The following is a 21,709-nucleotide window of genomic DNA, read 5'->3' on the forward strand; positions in this document are numbered from 1 at the left end:
ACCACTGATGCTGTCTATGAGGATAAGATCACTGATCCGGGAGCTAGGAACCCAACTCCTCTCCTCACTCGGGTTTCCAATCTGTCTCCTTCTTACTCTGAGTCTATAGAGTGGGAATTGTCATACTATATCCAGGGCTGCTGTAAGGACTGGAGGGTAATCTCTGTGAAGCATCAGTCTCTGGCAGCATCTCCCTTCTCCTAGCTGTCAACCCCACCCTTGGACAGAACCTCAAAGATCCAGGTCCCTGAAAAGTTTCACACCTGCCATTAACCCCACAATAAGAATGACCTCATTAGGGCATTTCCCCAAGTTAGGGGATTTTTCCTTAATCAAATAAAAACAACAACAACCAAACAACAAAAGTGATAGGGCCTGCTAAGAGCTAAGTCACTACAAGAGATTTTTTTTAAAAAGGACAACTGAAAACTAGTATTTATGGTTCTGGCCAATGCACTATTAATGGACTTCTAGGAAAACTATGGTTATGCTGATCAAAAAGGGACAGACTTGATAAGTATGCGCTCTCTACCCTTTGTCCTAACTCCCCTGTTCCTGCCAGGAATGCAGGCTTAGTGGTTGGAGGAGCAGCAGCTATTTTGGAGGCATGAGGACAAAAGTCATACCCTAAGAATACTTGAGGAGAAAGACGGAAAGAGCCTGGGGCCCTGATGGCATCGTGAAGCCTCTGTATCAGCCCTGAACTCCCTTTCTCTGGCCATCTTGAACTGTAAGAAAAAGAAACCTACCCAGGAATTCTGATTTAATTCATGTGTTCAGCTAGAAGCTTGGAACACAAGCCTTCGGTGCTTGGAACACAGCAGTAGACAAGACAGACAAGGTCCCTGGTCTTGTGGGGTGAACACTCTAATAGGGGAGACAGGAAGTAAACAAGGACCCACAAAACAAGGTCATTTCAGTAAGAAATAATTCCCAGTCACTGTGCTCTGCTGCCTCTGCTAACCTAACTTCTGGTCTCAACTAAGGAATAGATTTTCTGTGGGCTTTGGGACAATCACTTACCCACTCTAACCTCTGTATCACTCTCTGTAACATCAGAGAGGGGTCCAAAGTCATCCTCCCTAAGGCCTGGCCCTCCTCACCCAATGCCCGGCAGGTTACTTACTCTAAGAGACTGCTCCCAGAGCCTGGATACCCTCCAGGCTGGCTGGGCTGTTGCTGCCCTCAAATTTCTCGGCATTGGGTAAACAGCTGGGAGGCCCCGGCCCAGACCTCCTGACTGCAGCCCTTTCAGAGCCACCAGTAAATCTCAAGCAACTGCTGAAAGATCTGTGCCCAGACAGCCTGAGGCTGAAGGGCCTGATTGTGGTCGAGGCCTCTCCCTGCCAGCGGTGGACACAACCCTGGGCAGGTTGGGAAGCTGGGCCAGCAGAGGCCAGGCTGTACTCTCAGCAGCCACCACGGCTGCTGTCCCAGGCCACCGTCCCTGTTCTGGGGACCCCAGCTGCTGCTGACTTCCTGCCCAGGTCCCCCTCTGTGCCTCAGCCCCCCACACACCCCACACAGGGCCCTCTGGATGTGAACCCCACCCCCGCAGCCTCCCCTTCACCCAACACCCCTTCACCGCCCCCTCACCTTCACTTCCTCCCAGTCACCAAGCCCTGTGGATTCAGCCTCCCTTTCCTCTGTCTTTCTCCATCCCCACATACAGGGCCCAAGGACCACCTCCCACTGGACTTACCTGTGGAGAGAGGCTGGGGCAGAAGGAAAAGGGCCCTCCTCCCGGCCCCTGGGGCTGAGCAGACTCTGAGGGCTGGTGCCCTGGTCCAGCTCCCACATTCTCCCAGGAGGGAAGGTGTTTCTTTGGCCTGAGGGCTTTCAGAGGGCTGGGTCTGCTGTCAGACCTGCACTTCGGGGCCCTCTGTCCTCCTACAAGTGTCTGAAGAGGAGGTGGTCCTGGCCACAAATTCAGAATCAATGGATAGATAGATAGCATAACAGGGACAGGTAATAATACCTCTTCCTAGCAAAAGGGATAATTGAAATATATTCAAAAAATATATATTTCAATTATCCCTTTTGCTCAGAGGTGGTATTATTACCTGTCCCTGCTGTGCTATCTATCTATCCATTGATTCTGAATTACATTAAACACCATTAGAAAAAACTGGACAAATGACGAGCAGCCCACCTGGGACACGTGACTGACCTGAAGGCCACACCTCCTCCCACAGAGTCTGCCCATGTGCCTGAAGTCCAGCACTGTGCTTATGAGGATGCCCTGTTCAGACTCTGCAGGCCCATCCACGCTGGCCTTATGGTCCAGGGAACCTCAGTCTGTTCTGGTGCCTCCTCCAGGGGGACATTGGGAAATGCTAATCTGACAGGTCTGATCTGTGAGTTCATTGGATGAGCACTTACTGCGTGCCTACCGTGTGCCAGGCACTGTGCTAGGCCTCAGGGATCAAGCAGTGAGCAAGACGAAGGCCCAGCCTGCAAGGGGCTGCCGATGGAGGATGCCAGCTAGGTCCCAACCCCCCACTTGTAAAAATTGGAGTGGGGGCCTCCTGACGATCGGAGCTGCCTCGAGCCTGCGGTCACAGGTGGTAGCCCAAGTGATTCCAGCCAAAACCCAACCGGGGAAAGCAGAGGCCAGTAATAGTCATGACATTATTAATAGCATCAAAGGGACAGGTGACGATACCACCTCTTAGTAAAAGGCATAATCGAGATGACACCAGTGGTCTAAAAATAGCTGGACCCTCAGTTTGAGAGGCATCAGGCTTAGGGGAAATCCGCAGACCTTGGAGGGGGACCAGCCTGGGTTCATACCCCCTCTTTGTCCCTGGTAAGCTGTGTAACCTAGGTCTAGTCTAATGGCCTGTCTCAGTTTTCTCATCTGTAAAATGGGTATAACAATAGGCCAACTTTTCCGGCAAAACTGCCATGAAGATTAAGGTAATGATTAGGAGGTTGAACTGTACAGGCGGCCTCTGAAGCATCTATACCTGCCCCAACTCATCACATTTACCCTTGCCAACCACACTTCCTGAAGGCTGATTCTGAACCATTCCTGGGTGGCTCAAGAACTTACAGTGGCTTCCTACAGCCTGCAAAGGCCATTCTTCGGCAGCCGCTAATCAGGGGCTCTGTCTGTAGCTGCCCAGGGAAGCTAAGACTCTCTCTGAGGCAGAGCTCTTCTGGATCTCACAGAGCAGGGCAGCCGTGAGGCCCACACGCTCCACCCCTACCCCAGGGATATCTTGGTACGAGGCCTTGGGGTACAAGGCCTGAGGCTGTCACTTGTATCACCAGCCTCAGCCCCACCCCATTCCCCCAAAACCCCCTTACACTGGAGGGAAATGTGGGGGTGTTTGTGGTTGGAGAAGCGTGCTATTTCCCATCAGGGCTAATCTGATGTTGACATTTTCCACCCCACCCCCAAGCTGCTTTGCTAAGTAACACAGCCCTGTGCTCCCACCTCGGAAGGGTAGGGGGCCGAGTCCTACCCCCCTCCGGGGGTTCCCAGGGACGACAGAAGGTACTGATAAGGTCCAGGGAAACTGGAGGGGCAGCGTCACAGGGCACCTCTGGAGGGCTGGCCTTTCACACGCATCATTTCATTTTCACTCTGGGAAGGTGCTGTTCTTGTCTCCACTTTACAGATTAAAATACTGAGGATTCCAGGGGAGAATGGGTTTTCTGGGAGTACATTCTCCCTATGGGTAAAGTAAAACTCTTTTTTTAAGTTTATTTTTGGATAGATAACATGCATAAACTTTTAAATATACAAAAAGATACACAGTGAAAGGTTAAGTATCACCCTGTCCAGCTGAGTTCAGTTATCCCACCCCTGTCCAGTTCGGTTCAGTCCCTCAGTCATGTCTGACTCTTGGCAACCTCATGGACTGCAGCAGGGCTTCCCTGTCCATCACCAACTCCCAGAACTTGCTCAAACTCATGTTCATCGAGTCAGTGATGCCATCCAACCGTCTCATCCTCTGTCCCCTTCTCCTCCTGCCTTCAATCTTTTCCAGCACTAGGGTCTTTTTCAATGAGTCAGTTCTTCACATCAGGTGACCAAAGTATTGGTGCTGAGTGCAAATTAACTGAGTTAATATTCAGGACTGATTTCCTTTAGGATTGACTGCTTTGATCTCCTTGCTGTCAAGGGACTCAAGAGTCTTCTCCAACACCACAGTTCAAAAACATCAATTCTCCAGTGCTCAGCTTTCTTTATGGTCCAACTCTCACATCCATACATGGCTACTGGAAAAAACATAGCTTTGACTATACAGAGCTTTGTAAAGTTCCTGACTATAAGCAGAGTAATGTCTCTGCTTTTTAATATGCTGTCTGGGTTGGTCGTAGCTTTTCTTCCAAGGAATAAGCGTCTTTTAATTTCATGGCTGCAGTCACCATCTGCAGTGATTTTGGAGCCCAAGAAAATAGTCTCTCACTGTTTCCATTGTTTCCTCATCCATTTACCATGAAGTGATGGGACCGGATGCCATGATCTTAGTTTTTCGAATGTTGAATTTTAAGCCAACTTTTTCACTCTCCTCTTTCACTTTCATCAAGAAACTCTTTAGTTCCTCTTTGCTTTCTGCCATAATGATAGTGTAATCTGCATATCTGAGGTTATTGATATTTCTCCAGGCAAACTTGATCCCAGCATTTTGCTGTGATGTACTGTGCATTTAAGTTAAAGAAACAAGGGGACAATATACAGCCTTGACATATTCCTTTCCCAATTTGGAACTAGTCCATTGTTCAATGTCCGGTTCTAACTGTCACTTCTTGACCTCCATACAGATTTCTCAGGAGCCAGGTAAGGTGGCCTGGTATTCCCATCTCTTGAAGAATTTTCCAGTTTGTTGTGATTCACACGGTCAAAGGCTTTATCCTATTCAAGTCACATCAACCATGAAGCAGAAGTAGATGTTTTTCTGGAATTCTCTTGCTTTTTCTATGGTCCAACAGATGTTGGCAATTTGATCTCTGGTTCCTCTGCCTTTTCTCAATCCAACTTGAACATCTCGAAGTTCTCAATTCATGTACTGTTGAAGCCTAGCTTGAAGAATTTTGAGCATTACTTTGCTAGCATATGAAATTAGTGGAATTGTGTGGCAGTTTGAACATTCTTTGGCATTAGAATAAAAACTGATCTTTTCCAGTCCTGTGGCCACTGCTGAGTTTTCCAAATTTGCTGGCATATTGAGTGCAGCACTTTCACAGCATCAACTTTTAGGATTTGAAATAGCTCAACCAGAATTCTATCACCTCCACTAGCTTTGTTTGTAGTGATGCTTCCTAAGCCCCATTTGACTTCATACTCCAGGATGTCCAGCTCTAGGTGAGTGATCACACCATTGTGATTATCGGGACATTAAGGCTTTTTTGTGTAGTTCTTCTGTGTATTCTTGCCACTTCTTCATAATATCTTCTGCTTCTGTTAGGTCCATACCATTTTTGTCCTTTATTGTGCCCATCTTTGCATGAAATGGTCCCTTGGTATCTCTAATTTTCCTTGAAGAGACCTCTAGTCTTTCCCATTCTGTTGTTTTCCTATATTTCTTTGCATTGGTCACTTAGGAAGGCTTTTTTAATCTCTCCTTGCTATTCTTTGGAACTCTGCATTCAGATGGGTATAACTTTCCTTTCCTCCTTTGTGTTTTGCTTTTCTTTTCTCAGCTATTTGTAAGGCCTCCTCAGACAACCATTTGCCTCTTTGCAAATTCTTCTTCTTGGGGATAGTTTTGATCACTGCCTCGTATACAATGTCATGAACCTCTGTCCATAATTCTTCAGACACTCTATCGATTAGATCTAATCTTTTGAATCTATTTGTGATGAATCTACTTCCACTGTATAATCGTAAGGGATTTGATTTAGGTTATACCTGAATGATCTAGTGGTTTTCCCTACTTTCTTCAATTTAAGTCTGAATTTTGCAATAAGAAGTTCATGATCTGAGCCACACAGTCAGCTCCTGTTCTTGTTTTTGCTGACTGTATAGAGCTTCTCCATCTTTGGCTACAAAAAAATATAATCAATTTGATTTTGGTATTGACCATCTGGTGATGTCCATGTGTAGAGACATCTCTTGTGTTGTTGGAAGGAGGTTGTTTGCTATGACCAGTGCATTCTCTTGGCAAAACTCTGTTAGACTTTGCCATGCTTCATTTTGTACTCCAAGGCCAAATTTGCCTGTTACTCCAGGTATCTCTTGACTTCCTACTTTTGCATTCCAGTTCCCTATGATGAAAAGAGCATCTTTTTTGTTGTTGTTAGCTCTAGAAGGTCTTGTAGTTCTTCATAGAACCATTCGACTTCAGCTTCTTCAGCATTAGTGGTCGGGGCATAGGCTGGAATTACTGTGATATTGAATGGTTTACCTTGGAAATGAACAGAAATCATTCTGTCATTTTTGAGATTGCACCCAAGTACTGCATTTCAGACTCTTTTGTTGACTATGAAGGCTACTCCATTTCTTCTAAGGGATTCTTGCCCACAGTAGTAGATATAATGGTCATCTAAACTAAATTCGCCCATTCCAGTCCATTTTAGGTCACTGATTCCTGAAATGTAGACGTTCACTCTTGCCATCTCCTGTTTGACCACTTCAACTTAACTTGATTCATGGACCTAACATTCCAGGTTCCTATACAACATTGTTCTTTACAGTATCAGACTTTACTTCCGTCACCAGTCACATCCACCACTGGGTGTTGTTTTTGCTTTGGCTCAGGCTCTTCATTCTTTCTGGAGTTAATTCTCTACTGTTCTCCAGTAGCATATTGGGCACCTACCAACCTGGGGAGTTCTTCTTTCAGTGTCATATCTTTTTGCCTTTTCATCCTGTTCATGGGGTTCTCAAGGCAGGAATACTGAATGGTTTGCCATTCCCTTCTCCAGTTTGCCATTCCCTTCTCCAGTGGACTAAACTCTAAAACCAGAGTTTAGTCAGAACTCTCCACCATGACCCGTCTGTCTTGGGTGGCCCTACATGGCATGGCTCATAGTTTCATTGAGTTAGACAAGGCTGTGGTTCATGTGATCAATTTGGTTAGATTTTCTGTGATTGTGGTTTTCATTCTGTCTTCTGATGGATAAGGATAAGAGGCTTGTGGAAGCTTCCTGATGGAAATGACTGGCTGTGGGGGAATCTGGGTCTTGCTCTGATGGGTGGTAAATGCTCAGTAAATCTTTAATCCAATTTTCTGTGGATAGATAGGGCTGTGTTCCCTCCCTGTAGTTTGGCCTGAGGTCAACTATTATAGGGGTAATGGAGGTAATGGCGACCTCCTTCAAAGGGACTTATGCCACCATGCCGCAGCTCCCAGACAGTTGTATTCGGTGCCACTGACCCCATGGCAGGCCACTGTTGACCTATGCCTTCGCCAGAGACTCCTGGACACACACAAGTCTGGTTCAGTCTCTTGTGAGCTCACTGTTCCTTTCTCCTAGGTCCTAGTGTGCACATGGTTTTGTTTGCGCCCTCCAAGAGTCTGTTTCCTCAGTCCTGTGGAAGTTCTGTAATCAAATCCCACTAACCTTCAAAGTCAAATTCCCTGGGGCTGCTCAGTCCCTTTCCCAGGTGGGGAAATCTGGTGTGGGCCCTAGAACTTTTGCAACAGTGTGAGAACTTCTTGGTACAATTGTTTCCCAGTTTGTGGGTCGTCTGCTCGGTGGCTCTATGGTGGGGCTAATGGCGACCTCCTCCAAGAGGACTTATGCCACATGCCACGCCTCCCAAGTCTGCTGCAGCCAGAGCCCCTGTCCCCACAGCAGGTCACTGCTGACCCATGACTCTGCAAGAGACACTCAAACACTCAAAGGCAGGTCTGGTTCAGTCTCTTGTGGGGTCCCTGGGTCCTGGTACACACAAGGTTTTGTTTGAGCCCTCTGAGCATCTCTGGCGGGTATGGGGTTTGATTCTAAAGTCAATTTCACCCCTCCTACCATCTTGTTGGGGCTTCTCCTTTGCCCTTGGACGTGGGGTATATTTTTTCGGTGGGACCCCTGTCCAACAGCTGCCCCATTACCCTCCCCTGGGGAACAAGGTGACCTGGTTTGTAGTGTTTCCTTCCAGAGATTTCTACACATGTACAAGCACAGCCACATACATTCCAATATCAAAAACAGTAGCTTATCTTGTGTTCTGCATCACGTGGTCCCTGAAGGATAGGTTTGGAGCCTGCTGCATTTAAGTACATAAAGAGAGTTCCCATTCTTTGTTATGGCTGCATGGTACTCCTCTGAGTGACTATCTCATAACTAAATAAACTTTAATCAATGGATATTAGATGGCTTCGAATCTTTGCTATTATAAACACTGCAGCAATAGATATCATTCAAATGCATCATTTTCACATATTTGAGGACACGTGTAAGATAAACTTCAAAAGGTGGAATTATTAGCTTAAAGGGTACAAACATACCAGTTTTGATCCATATTGACAAACCACTTTTCATACGGTTTGTACCAATATAAACTCCCACCAGCAACGTGCCTGTTACCCACATTCTCACCAACACAGTGAGTTATCAAACTTTTTGATCTTTACCAACATGATAGGTGAAAAATGGCTTGCAAATACAGTTCAATTCATTTTATAAGTAAGGTTAAGGTTTACTTGTGTTTCATAAATAAACTTTTACCTTTTTATATGTTTAGGAGCCAAGTATTTCCTTTTCTAATGAACTATCCGAATCCTTTGCCCAATTTTTCTGTTGGTTGCTGATCTATTTCTTATTGATTTAGAGGTGCTCCTTATATGTTAAGGAACTTAATCTTTTGTCAGCAATATAAGTCTAAGTATTTTCACAAAGTGTATTTTTTGATTTGCTGGTGGATTTTTTTCACTATTGTTAAAGGATACTTGAATTTGCTAATATTTTGGGTTATAGCTATTTAAGTGTCTGATTATAAGAATATTCCTCCATTTTTTCTAGTACTTTTATGCTCTTTTTTCTACATCATTCCCTCTTCTGACTGATTTTCTTTGCCTTGATTTACCCATTCACCAAGTAAGAGAGTCTTCCCTCATGGTGGCTCAGACGGTAAAGAGTCTGCCTGCAGTGCAGGAGACCCCGGTTGGATCCCTGGGTCGGGAAGATCCCCTGGAGAAGGAAATGGCAACCTACTCCAGTATTCTTGCCTGGAAAATCCCATGGATGGAGGAGCCCGGCAGGCCACAATCCACGGGGTAGCAAAGAGTTGGACACGACTGAGCGACTTCACTTTCACTTTCAATTTTCCCTCATGGATATTCAGTGGTTATATCACTGGGAAGGACATTAAACAGAAAAAGTAGTGAGATTACAGAAGGAGGAATGGTGGGGATTTCCAGATCCATTTCTGTCACTGTGTGACCTTAGCCAAGTCCCTTCTCTTCTCGGAGCTTCAGAACAAGGAAGTTGTCCTGGAGGCTCACAAAGGCCCCTTTCTTCTCCCCATCTCTCTCATTGTTGAGCTGTTTATTCTTTGAGCCTGGAGTTTGGAGTTGCCTGGGCTGTGGCAATCAGGGAAGGCTTCCAGGAGAAGGTGGGTCTTCATCCAGGCCTAGTCTAGGAGCTGGAGATGACAGAAGCCACTGCTCTGTACCAAACTCTCTTATCTGCTTCAGTCCTCAAAACAACCCAGTGAACCCATGAGACTGGATTACCTTGTTCTGCCCATTTCACAGATGAGAAAACTGCAGCTTTGAGATGTTGAGTAACTTGCCCAGGATCCCAGAGCCAGTCCATGGTAGAGCTAGGACTCAGATGCTGGCTGGCGTCTGATGAGCAGAAGCTAGGGTTCTCAGTTTGTTTGAGAGCTGGGGCGGGAGGGGGCAGGGGTGCTGGCTCTGGGAGTGGACTGCGGTTGGTGGTCAGTGACTCTCCTTGTGGTAGGAGCGTGCGTTGGGAAGCAGCTGGATTTGGGCGATAGGAGGCCAAGGGCCCACAGATAAGGCAGGAGGTGGGTGGGCAATGTGTCCGTCCTGGCAGCTGGAGTTTAGATGAAATCTCGACTAGCCCAACCCAAAGGCTAGGAGAGGGGCCACGTCAACCCAGGCCCGGGGAAGCCCACTTCCTGCTTCTTGGGACCTGGCTCACCGCTCAATCTATGCAGCGTCTCCTGGCAATTTCCCTCCCAGGAGTGTTCATCTTGTTCTACTGTGAGTGCCGTTGTGCAGGGCCCACACTTCCAAGCTCCCCCCAACTGCTCCCAACTTGCTCGCATCTCACGGTCATGCTCTCCACCTGGCTGGCCCCCGGTGACTTCTGAGTTTGAGGACCTGAATTAGCAGCCCAGAACCCTGGAAGTGCAGAGGTGATAGTTTGCAGGGAGAAGGGAGGTCTTTGAAACAAAGGAGACAGAGGCCCAGAGGGAGGCAATGACATCCCACAGTCCCACCGTGGAGCCAGGCAGCACCGGAAGTAGTAGGATCTGTGACTCCGAGTCCAGTGCTTGCCCACCTGCCTTCTGCTGCCTCCCAGAAGCCAGGGGGTGTGGAGGAGGGTGGGAAAGTGGCACAGAACCATCCAAAGGAGAAGAACGGAGAACACAGCTGACGGCTCCCTCGATGGCCGGTCCCACCACCCACACTGTGACCCAAGGCAAGTCCCTGCCACCCCGGGCCTCAGTGTCCCCATCCCGCAGAAGGAGGATGGACCTAGGACATCCACAGTGTCCGTGACCTCCTGAGCACACCCCTCACCCTCCCCGCTCCGAGAGGCCTCGGGAGCAAACCGTGCATTCCTCAGGCCTGTTCTGCACGGGCTAATATTGACCCAGGGCTGTTTCCTTTGGCCTGTGCAGGGGCTGTGTTTGCTCTGGCGGGACCCCTAGCCTCGCCTGTGCCCCTCTGTCCTCCCGCCGTGCCGGCCAAGACAGGAGAGACCCAGACGTGTGCCTCATCGGCTGGGGGCGGAGGGGGGAAGCAGAAACCACAAGGGGCCCAGAGCACTATCCCATGACCCCCTCACCCCCGCCCAGCTTTTAACGCTTCCAGTGTATTTTTTTTAAATAAGAACTACCCAAACAGCAAAACGTCTGAGGTCTTTTTCAGTGTTGTATTTTATAAATATATTCTCTTAACAAACATCTAACGCTCACCCATACACACACATATGATACAATAAATGTTTGTTCTACCTCACTTGGGAATCACAAGGGAAACTTAAAAGAATCCTTTCCTTGGAGAAATGGTTGATTCCAGGGTCAGGCCGGGGACAGAAAGAGATAAGCCCAAAACATCTTTCTGCACCAGAAAGTAAGGGAGAAATGAAAGAGCAACAAAGCCATCATTGGAGTCACAAGAGCCGGCAAGAAGGGCCCCCTCCAGCCCACTCTGAGCATCAGGATAGGAAAAGGATAGTCACGTTATTACCCACTGAATAAAACAGGAGTTATCATTTATCACCCTGAATAAATGCACAAATGAATTAGAAGTGTGATGAGAAGTTAGTAATTAGCATTGCGTCCAAGTACCTCCCTGAACATGCTTTTCTGAGACCAAGGGGAACGTGTAACCTGACTATGGAGAAGCCTGCAGGTCGATCCCAGCAGAAGGTCCAGGGGGCCTTCATCAGCAATGGGGCAAAACCCAAGCACATGCCACCTGGCAGGGCATCAGGCACTGGCAGCTCCCATCTTCCTGTGTTTCTGTCTCCCTCCTTCAGGCTTTTTGAGGCCTCCCAGGATTCTGGGCAGCACCTGGTCCCCTGGGGCTGACACCAGACAGAGACCAGAACTCTTAAGTTTCATCCTCACTCTGCCTTGTTCATCCTTGTTCACTTAGGTCTTCCCCTCTCTAGGTCTCCATTCCCCATCTCTGGTCCGAGCGGACAGCAAGTTGGTGGCGTTCTATGGGGCTGGGAGTTTAGGGACTCAGGTTTAGCCAGTTCAGTGTTTGGCCCTCTGGATAATCTGCAACAGGACATTGAAGCTCTCTGCAATTGTTTCCTTATCATCACGTGACAGAATAACATGTCCGAATTTTCACCAATGCCTCCTTCCCCTGAATTTCCCATGTCCCGTCTCCAGCCCACCCCCTCTGCTCCCCAGTCCCCATCTGGAGTCTGGCATGCTGCTGTCCTCAAGATAACACAGAAGCATGCAGATGATGCGAGAGTCAAATTCACTGACTTTTGAGTTTCCAAAGTCCAGACTCCACCATCGTGTAGAAAATATGGACGCCCAGGTGATAAACCAGAGGCATCCACCTTTGGGACCAGGTAGATTTCTGGGCTGCGGACAGAGACAAGGACCTGTGAGGGAACCTGGGAGGCTGTGAGTCCCTCAGCTCCCACTGGAGTGAGAGTCCGGATGCTCAGAGGGTCTGATGTCCTAGGATGTCGTGAGAACAGAGTTCCTCCCTGGCACAGCAGCCAGGAACAAAGCCTCTCCTAGGGACGGATGAGGCAGCAAGAGCGCCCCAATGGCACGTGAGCAGAGAGCTCTCCTCTCAGAGGGACGGGTGCAGGGAACTTTCTCCCCTGTACCCACGGCAGCACCATCATGGCACTGATGTGGCCCCAGGAAGCTGGTGGCTCCGAAGGGGCACTGTGATGGGAAATGAGGGCAGACTCAGCAGAGCCCTCAAGGATAGAAACACAGCGACAAGCCAGCAGATGACAACACTGATTTCTAATGCGCTCCTCCCACCTAAGCCCCCGACCTTCAACAACCCTGGGGCAGCGGCCAGGGGCCAGGGGCACAGGGCATGACTAGATGATGATATTTCCATAACTTGATGGGGTGAAGGCCTCACACAGAAGTTCAGGTCAGTTCAGAATTTAGAAAGAAAGCTCTCTCCTCACACCTTGCTGCTGCTGTTCAGTTGCTCAGTCATGTCCAACTCTTTGCAACCCCATGGACCGCCAGGCTCCCCTGTCCTTCACCATCTCCCAGAGTTTGCTCAAACTCATGTCCATTGAGTTGATGATGCCATCCAACCATCTCATCCTCTGTCACCCCCTTCTTCTTCTGCCATCAGTCTTTCCCAGCATCAGAGTCTTTTCCAATGAGTTGGCTCTTCACATCACGTGGCCAAAGTGTTGGAGCTTCAGCTTCAGCACCAGTCCTTCCAATGAATATTCAGGGTTGATTTGCTTTAGGATAGACCAGTTTGATCTCATTGCAGTCCAAGGGACTCTCAAGAGTCTTCTCTGGCACCATCTATTCTTCAGGGCTCAGCCTTCTTTACGGTCCAACTCTCACATCTGTACATGTCTACTGGAAAAACTGTAGCTCATTTGCAAATTTTGATTGCTACCTAAGGTGTGGTAAACAGGAACAGACCAGGGGCATGCTTGGGGCAGGCTCCGATGGGCTGGTGAGGCTAACTGTGCATGCATGTTTCTAACTCTGCATTCAGCAACCTTATCAGCCACGATGGAAGTATTTACACTTTGGAAATCGGCAGATGCTACTAGTCGGTAGGAACTGTAGTTTGTTTTGCTTTTCAGAGGGACTCTGCTAACGTGTCCCTGAATAGCCTCTCCTGCACAAGGTTGCCGTGGGCAACAAGTGGACTTGTTCAGAGAGCTTCACACTGTGCCTGGTACCCGGTAGAGGCTCAGTCAGGGATCGCTGCTTCCGCTGCTGTTGCCTCAACAGGAAGATGAGGTCAGGTCCTGCCTATGAGCTGGTCCCCTGTCTGTCTCACTGCTGGGGTTGGGATCAGGGGCTGTGGAATTATTTAGCCTTGTGAGTCACCAGAGCTGTCCAATGTGAGGACCCCCCAACCCCCACCGCTGAGAAAGCTTTATCTTGTGGATGCTCTGCCGGAATTTGCAAAGATCCAGGCTGCTCGGTGGAGGACAGAAAGGTCTGCTGTGGGCCTTCTAGGCGAGCCAGGAATACCAGTCTCTAGGCAGGACCCTGTAAAGAGCCAGCAGCAGGGTACAAGCCCCTGGATGTGGGGATAAGCTTGATGGGAAACAGAGAGATGGACGCTTGGACACCTGGACAGTCAACCATAGCCAGCTCTGTAAGAACTAAAAGCACTCTGTGGAAAAACTACAGAGCTGTTTTGCCCTGTTCTGTGGGCTGCCTGTGTGTTTGTGATCAGGTGACAGGAAAATGGTTTTCTTCAGGCTGTATCGCATGCCCCGTCACACTCTGGGGAGGCCTTGCAGAGGGGTGACATTGGGATTGTTTATGTTTGTTTTATTTTTCTTCATTTCAGGATGCCCATTCCCAGCCCAGAAACCACATCGCCATTAAGAGGTCAGGACATTTGAGGCCCCTGTGCCCACTCCACCCAGCCTGGGCTGAGGGAGTCCCGGTTATACGCTGATGCTGGCCACTGACTGTCCAGAAAGGCCAGCAGAGCCATAAACAAGAGTGGCAGGAACTTCCAGGCTGGTTGGGACCAGCTTATTTGGGCCAGAGTAGAGTGCACTGGCCAGGGTGTCCCAAAATAAAACTCAAGTGGCTGGGGCTGGAAGCCAATCCCTCCATGGAAAATTTAAGATAATTTTTCACGGCTGCAAGGTCCAGGCCTCTAGATGAGCCAGCCAGAATCACCTCATTGCCGAGGTCCTGACGGGTCCAAGGAAGCCATCCCCGTCTCTGGGCTCCCTCCCATTGCCAGGAGTCTCAGTATGGCCAGAGCTGTCGGATGTTCAGAGTGCTACCCCTTTCAGCATCACACATATGCGGAAACTGAGGCCAGAGAAAGAAAACTAAAACCATAAGAGCTGGGACTTCCCTGGTGGTTCAGTGGTTAAGACTCTGCCTTTCAACGCAGGGCGTGCTCCTCTGATTGGAGAGCTAAGATCTCACTTGCCTCCGGGCCAAAAAACCAAATCATAAAACAGAAACAATATTGTAACAAATTCAATAAAGACTTTAAAAATGGTCCACATCAAAAAAAAAACTTTAAAAAATACTACTAAATACATTAATAAATAAAACCATAAGAGCAGAAGTGTGCTTTGTCAGATTCTTGTAGGTATTGTGCGCAGTTGTTGCCCAGTCATGTCTGACTCTTTGCGGCTCCTTGGACTGCAGCACGCCAGGCTTCCTTATCCATCACCAACTCCCAGAATTTGCTCAAACTTACATCCATCAAGTTGATGATGCCATCCAACCATCTCAACCTCTGTTGCCCCCTTCTCCTCTTGCCTTCAAGCTTCCCAAGGATCAGGGTCTTTTCTAATGAGTTGGCTCTTCCCATCACGTGGCCAAAGTATTGGTTCAGTTCAGTCGCTCAGTTGTGTCCGATTCTTTGCGACCCCATGGACTGCAGCACGCCAGGCCTCCCTGTCCATCACCAACTCCCTGAGTTTACCCAAACTCATGTCCATCGAGTATTGGTATTGTTGCTGAGTGCAGATTAACACTGAAGGGAGCAGCTGAGCGAGCAGCGAGGAGGCGGAAGATTAAGTAAGCTGAGCACGGGGGCAGCTGAAGAAGGTCAGGGGTGTGGGATCTCAGTCGGGGGTCTTGACAAAGGAAAGGGGCCTCGAGGGGGCCTTGCAGATGCCATCTGTGCCCAGGAGAGACGAGAGGATGAGAGAGGCACTTCTGGGAGCAGAAGCAGAGCAGGCAAAGGTGAAGAGGTGGGACCACGATGCCCTGCACTCACAGGGCTCATCCACAGCCAGAGGTCAAGCTCCGACCACCCAGAGGGAAAGCGATCCACCTGAGCTTGAACCCCTGATCCCGAATCACATGCCCTTCCGGTGACCCGAGGCTGCCCACCCAGGGACTGGAGGAGCCAAGAGTGGGCTCCAAGGACCCCCCATCCTTGGTCACATCACACAAGGCAGGAGCCTCACATGGAAAGAGCCTGGGACTTGGAAATGTACTTGTCCTCAGATTCCTCGGCGGGGAAGGAGCCTGGGGCCTCTGGAAGAGTCCAGGTTTCAGAGTCAGACACTGGAGCCCCCAGTTCCCTCCAGGCTTTGCTAACGTTCACAGTGGAGGCTGCTGAGACCCTACCCATCTGTGCAGCCTCTCAGTTCATCTTTCCACACCCATGAAGGAAGCACTGGTGTCATCCCCACTTTGCAGATGAAGGGGCTGAGGTGCAGAAGTTAAGCAGCTTGCTCAAGGTCATGCAGTGGCCAGGGGACAATCCAGGAGCTCAGCCCCAGGTTGCCTGACACCAGAGTTCTCACGAGCGGCTCCCATTTCCAGGCAAGTCACTAAACCCCTCCTGGCCTCTGCATCCTCAAAGCCACTGTGACTCCTGTGGGGGCCTCAGGAAAGGAGAAAATGCCTGTCAGGGACCTGGCCTGTCCCCAGCGAGGCAGCCTACACATCCCAAAGCCCTCATGCCCCTGACCTTTCCCAGGGTCCCTGCCTCCCCTCCCAGGAGGAAGCTGGGCCCCTCTAGCACAGCAGGGCAGGAGTTCAAGAGACTCATGGGCGCACTGGGGGCCCAGGTAAGGGACCAGGCAGCCAGGCGAACACAGGACCCCTTCATGGCCGGCTCAGCCAGTTGGATCCTCCCTTGTCCCCCTGGACCCACTGGGGACTTAGGGTTTTCATACATCTGCTTAGCATAAATTAGCAGCTGCCAGCAGGAGGGAGGAGCACATTCCGGGGGGCCCAGTCTTGTTTTTGGAACCCTTATCGAGTCCTGCTGAGGGCTCCCCTTGTTCACCAGCCACCGGATGGCCGTCTGGTGTTTGTGTACCCAGCAGCGGCCCACCCCAGCCCCCAGTGAGCCCATGACCTGCGGGCTCCAAGGATAACACAGAGGGAAAGAGCGTGATGCCCAGGAGGGGACGCGATGCCCCAGGAGCATCTGACTCCAGATCCAACCCCAACCCCAGACCCTCGCCCAGGATCCCTGTACGCTAGGAGAAAGACCTCTGTGCAGGGCAGTGGGGGATGCAGGGGAAGGGCCTGAATGGCCTCCCGCAGTCCTCCCATCAGGGAAGCAGTGGTCCTCCTGAGCCGCTCGGGCCGGGTTACGTTCACAGTGCCCTTCCCACTGGGCACACCAATCCTGTTCCCTGGCGATGAAGCAGGTGGGCCCTGACTTCCCAAGCAAAGGGAAGGCAACTTCCATCCCCCAAACCCCACTCTGCCAAGCCCAGGTTTGGTAATTGCTGTGTCATCCAATGATCCCAGGGGTGGTAGAAGGGACAAGGACAGCTTCTGTCTACCAAGCAGCCCTTCCCCCTGCTTCCGGTAACCGTAACCATTAGAGTTTCTTATTAGGTGAACCATGAGCAAGAACTCTGGAATCAAAGTTCAGATCCCAGCCTCACCACTCACCAGCTGTGTGGCTCTCTGCCTCAGTTTCTTGGCCTGCAAAATGGGATCATTGTTACCGGAGTGAAATGAATTAGTGCATTTAAGGTACTTCTTAGACCATCACTGGGACATGGTAAGTATGATGTGTTAGCTATTACTGATTGCCTTAGTGAGACTGCTAATCACAGGACCTCTCTCTCCAACCACAGGGGTGGACATGTGACCTGCTGTTGTTATTCAGTCATAAACCATGTCTGACTCTTTGTGACCCCATGTGCTGCAGCACGACAAGCCTCCCTATCTCTCACGGTCTACCAGAGTTTGCCCAAGTTGGTGTCCATTGAGTCGGTGATGCTATCCAACCATCTCATCCTCTGCTGCCATCTTCTCCTTTCGCCTTCAATCTTTCTCAGCTTCAAGGGAAGACATGTAACCTAGAGGTGGCTAATTGGAACATCTCATCTCCAATTGACCACAGTGATTGTCTCAGGAATAGACAAGCTCAGCCAATCAGACTTGTGCCCTGGTGTTTTATATTTGCTCAGCCAATCAGACTTCTGCCTGGTGTTTTATATTTGCTCAGCCAATCAGACTTCTGCCCTGGTGTTTTATATTTGCTCAACCAATCAGACTTCTGCCTGGTGTTTTATATTTGGATGTTGCAAGAGATGCTCTCTGACTCTCTGGTGTGGCTGAGCTGAAAAGACATAGCCCAGTGCTGTGCATGGCCCTGCCCGCCTGTCCTCACTCACCATGTCAAATAGGAGAAAGTGTAGCGTAGTGTGCAGTAGGAGAAAGTGAGGCCACCACCTAGAGACAAGCAGAGCCAAGAGAGATGGAAGACAGATGAGAAACCAAGAGACACGGAGACTGACAGAGTGACTGGCTGACAGCAAAGCCCACCCATTATTTCTATCCCTGCACCTCCCCTACTGTGAGCCAGTGAAAATCCTGAATAACCCAAAGGCTTATCATCCCTGTTGTACAAACAAGCAAACTGAGGCTCAGGATGAAGGGTACCTTTATCTATTTAGGCTGCCATAACAACAGACCATAGTCTAGGTGGCTTACAAACAATGGAAAGTTACTTCTCACAGTTCCAGCGGCCGGGAAGTCCCCACTTCTTGGTTCACAGACAGCCGTCTTCACTTGAATTCACATGTGTAAGTGGCAAGGGGACCTATGGGGGCCCCTTTAATAAGGGCACTAATCTCACTTTGGAGGGCTCCACCCTCATGGCCTAATTACCTCCCAGAGGCCCCACCTCCTAATACCATCACCTCAGGATTAAATTTCAACATAGGAATTTGGGAGAGATGTGAACATTTAGCCCAGAGGAGGAATGATCTGCTCATGGAGGGGAGAGGTAAATGGTGGTGGAGCCAAAGGCAGGTGGCACTCCAGAGTCCAAGGAGCAAAGGAGGGAGGGAGGGGGAAAGGGAGAGACAGTTTAGCCTCTTTGTCTCCACATCCCTTCTTGGACTGGACATTAGCCCTCTGTTTGGACAGCTGCCTGGAAGAGAGAACCTGAGCTGGAAATCCAGCTCTGCCATTGTCTTGCTGTGGGAACTTCAGGCAACTCATTTTTCTTCTCTGAGCCCAGTTTCCTCATCTGTAAAATGGGTAGAATAGTCCTTATTTTACTGTTAGCATAAACTCATGTCACATTGAGAGTGCCCAGCGCGTACTCAGCACCCAGTAAATGTTCACTTTTCAGTTCCCCTCAAATCACATCATTCATCTCAGTCCTCCAGGAAGTCAAAACACCCTAGATCTGAAAGGCCTTCCACGCGCTCAACGGGTCACCAAGGCAGGGTGGTAACCCCCATTTTGGAGACGGGGAACTGAAGCTCAGGACAGTTCAGCAACATACCCAAGTTGTTGGGACCTCTCAAACTCCACCCAAATTGCCCTGAGTCCCTGCCCCAGCATTCTTTGCAGTCAGAGGCTGAGAGTCCAAGTGGGAGAGATGGGGGTCAGGTAAGTGGTGAGGACGGAAGGGGATGGGAGTGAGCCCCGAGCGCCCTGCCCAGCTTCCAGGGGCTCAGCCCTCCCCACTCCCTCCACGCCTAGGCTCTGGGTTCTAGGTAAAGGACTCCCCCTGCTGGCCAGACAGGGAACTCCAGCCCAGGCTCCTGGTCAATCCCAGGAAAGGCACACACAGACAGTTGAGGAGCTTGGAGCTTGCACTCCTTGTGAATTTAGGGAAAGGAGTTTACCTCTCTGAGCGCTGTTTTTTTCATAGGCCAATTGGGAATAATAACAGTGTAATAAATGAAACAATGCTGGAAAATGCTTGGCGCAATGCCCAGACCAATGGTTTTCACACTTGAGTGTGTATCAGAATTACCTGGGCGTTCCAGGTGGCTCAGCTGTAAAGAATCTGCCTGCAAATCAGAAGACACACAGGAGATGTGGGTTCAATCCCTGGGCAGGGAAGCTCCCTTGGAGGAGAAATGGCACCCCACTCCAGTATTCTTGCCTGGAAAATCCCATGGACGAAGCAGCCTGGTGGGCTGTAGTCCACGGGGTTGCAAAACAGTTAAACACAACTTAGAGACCAAGCAACAATGAAAATAAAGAAATAACCCAATTGTCCATCAATGAATGAATGATGATAAAATATGCGTACAATGGAATATTATTCAGCCCAGAGGAGGAATGATCTGCTTTTAAATCTGACATATGCTACAACATGGATTCACCTTGAAAAGATTATGCTAAGTGAAATATGACAAACATTATATGATTCTGCTTATATGAGTTACCTCAAATAGCCAAATTCATAGAGACAGAAAGTAGAACGGTGGTTTCCAGTGGCTGGGAAGAGCAGAGAATGGGGAGTTCCTCTTTTCATAGGTACTGAGTTTGAGTTTGGGAAGATGGGAATGTTCTGGAGGCAGATGGTGGTAACAACAGTGTGAATGTATTTAATGTCACTGAACCCCTACACTCAAAAATGGTAAAAATGGTAAATTGTATGTTACGCATCTCTTACCCCAAAAAAGTCAATAAATAAACATAAATAAAAGAGCACTTGGAACGAGATCTGAAGGACGAGCATTCCTCCAAAGAAGGGGATGGTGTCCTAGCAGAGGGAACCATGTGAGTCCAACCTGGGAGGCCAGGATCCTCAGCGAGTCTCGGGGCGGGGCAGAGGGAGGCTGGGGCCAGGAACTTATCCCTGAGTCCCCTGAGACTCAGTCTCCCCATCTGCAACATGGGGATGATCCACTCGCTTCACAGAGAAAAAAGATCTCTTATCAACTGCCCAGAAACAGAAAAAAATCCTAAACTGGAGCTTGGTTTCTCTGAGATAGGGAGGCTGGTGATGGGATTACATTTGGGGGTTCAAAAGCATCCCAAAGCTTCCCAGGAACTATAGCAACCCCATGTCCACCCATCCCTCGCTGAAGGAGAGAAAACTGCTTCTTACAGTGGGGCCCTAACGCAGGAGGGAGGCCTTGGGGACCGGCGCCTGGACGAGCAGTGTTCCAGAATGACCACCAGGGGGCGCACCGCACCCACAAACCCAGCGTGTCTCCCACTCTGGATGGAGGGAGAGAGGACTGTCCTGGGGGCACTTTCCTGGGCAGAAGGCTCCAAGGTCTGCTGAAAGCTGCCCCTGGGTGGGGGACACCCTGCATCATGAACTCACAGCCACGGAGATATGCAGGTTGGAAACGGTTTAGGAAGGGGACCTCTTTACAGAGGTGAGGAGTCCAGAGCGTAGAAGGCACCTACCATGGTTGCAGGGCAGGGCAGAACAGGACTGGAACCCTGTAACCCTCAGCCTCCAGCACACAAACCTATTCCTCCCCTCCAGGCTCCCGGAGAGCTGGGCCCAGACAGAGGCCAGGGACCAAGACAAAATGGAATTGTGGGAAGAGGGGGCTAAAGCGTACCCACCGTCCCCTGTCTTCCCAGGACACTGAGACACAGAGAGACAAAGCTTGCCTGCCTCCCTCCTGAGCGGCTCAGGAACCTATGGTGGGTCCAAGTGAGCCCCCTCTGCTCCTCCAAGGGGCTTACTTGGGGATAGGGCTGTGACTGGCCAGGCAGACCAGGTTGCTGCGGTAGCCGGCTCAAAGCCCCGCAGAGAGCCATTGATTGGGTCTGTGGTCAGTAGGGCACTGGGGTCAGTCTGTTACAAGTCTGCAGAGGACAGTCATCAGATAGTCATCTGATGGGTCTCCTGGGCCCTCTCTGGAGGCAGCAGGACTGGAGAAGTGTCAGGGAGTCCCCTGGGTCTCTGCGGGGCCTTCCTCCCCTCCTCCGCTTCCTGACCCCACTTCCTTCCTCAAATTGCTACTGAAAACTACACCTCCTCCCTGTAAAACAAGGCCTCATCCTTCTAGGCATCTGTCCCAAGGAAACCATCAGAAACAGACAGTTGTAGTGGAGGCACCTTGGTACGGAAGTTTGTGTAATCCTCAGAACAACTCGACAGCTTAGATACAATGAGTTTGTTCCCATTTTCCAGCGGGGGTACCTGCAGCCTGGACAAGGAGGTCACATTTTTACAGAAGAAGAAATGAA

This window comes from Dama dama, chromosome 8 (assembly GCF_033118175.1).
Source record: "Dama dama isolate Ldn47 chromosome 8, ASM3311817v1, whole genome shotgun sequence".
In the NCBI taxonomy this organism is placed as follows: Eukaryota; Metazoa; Chordata; class Mammalia; order Artiodactyla; family Cervidae; genus Dama; species Dama dama.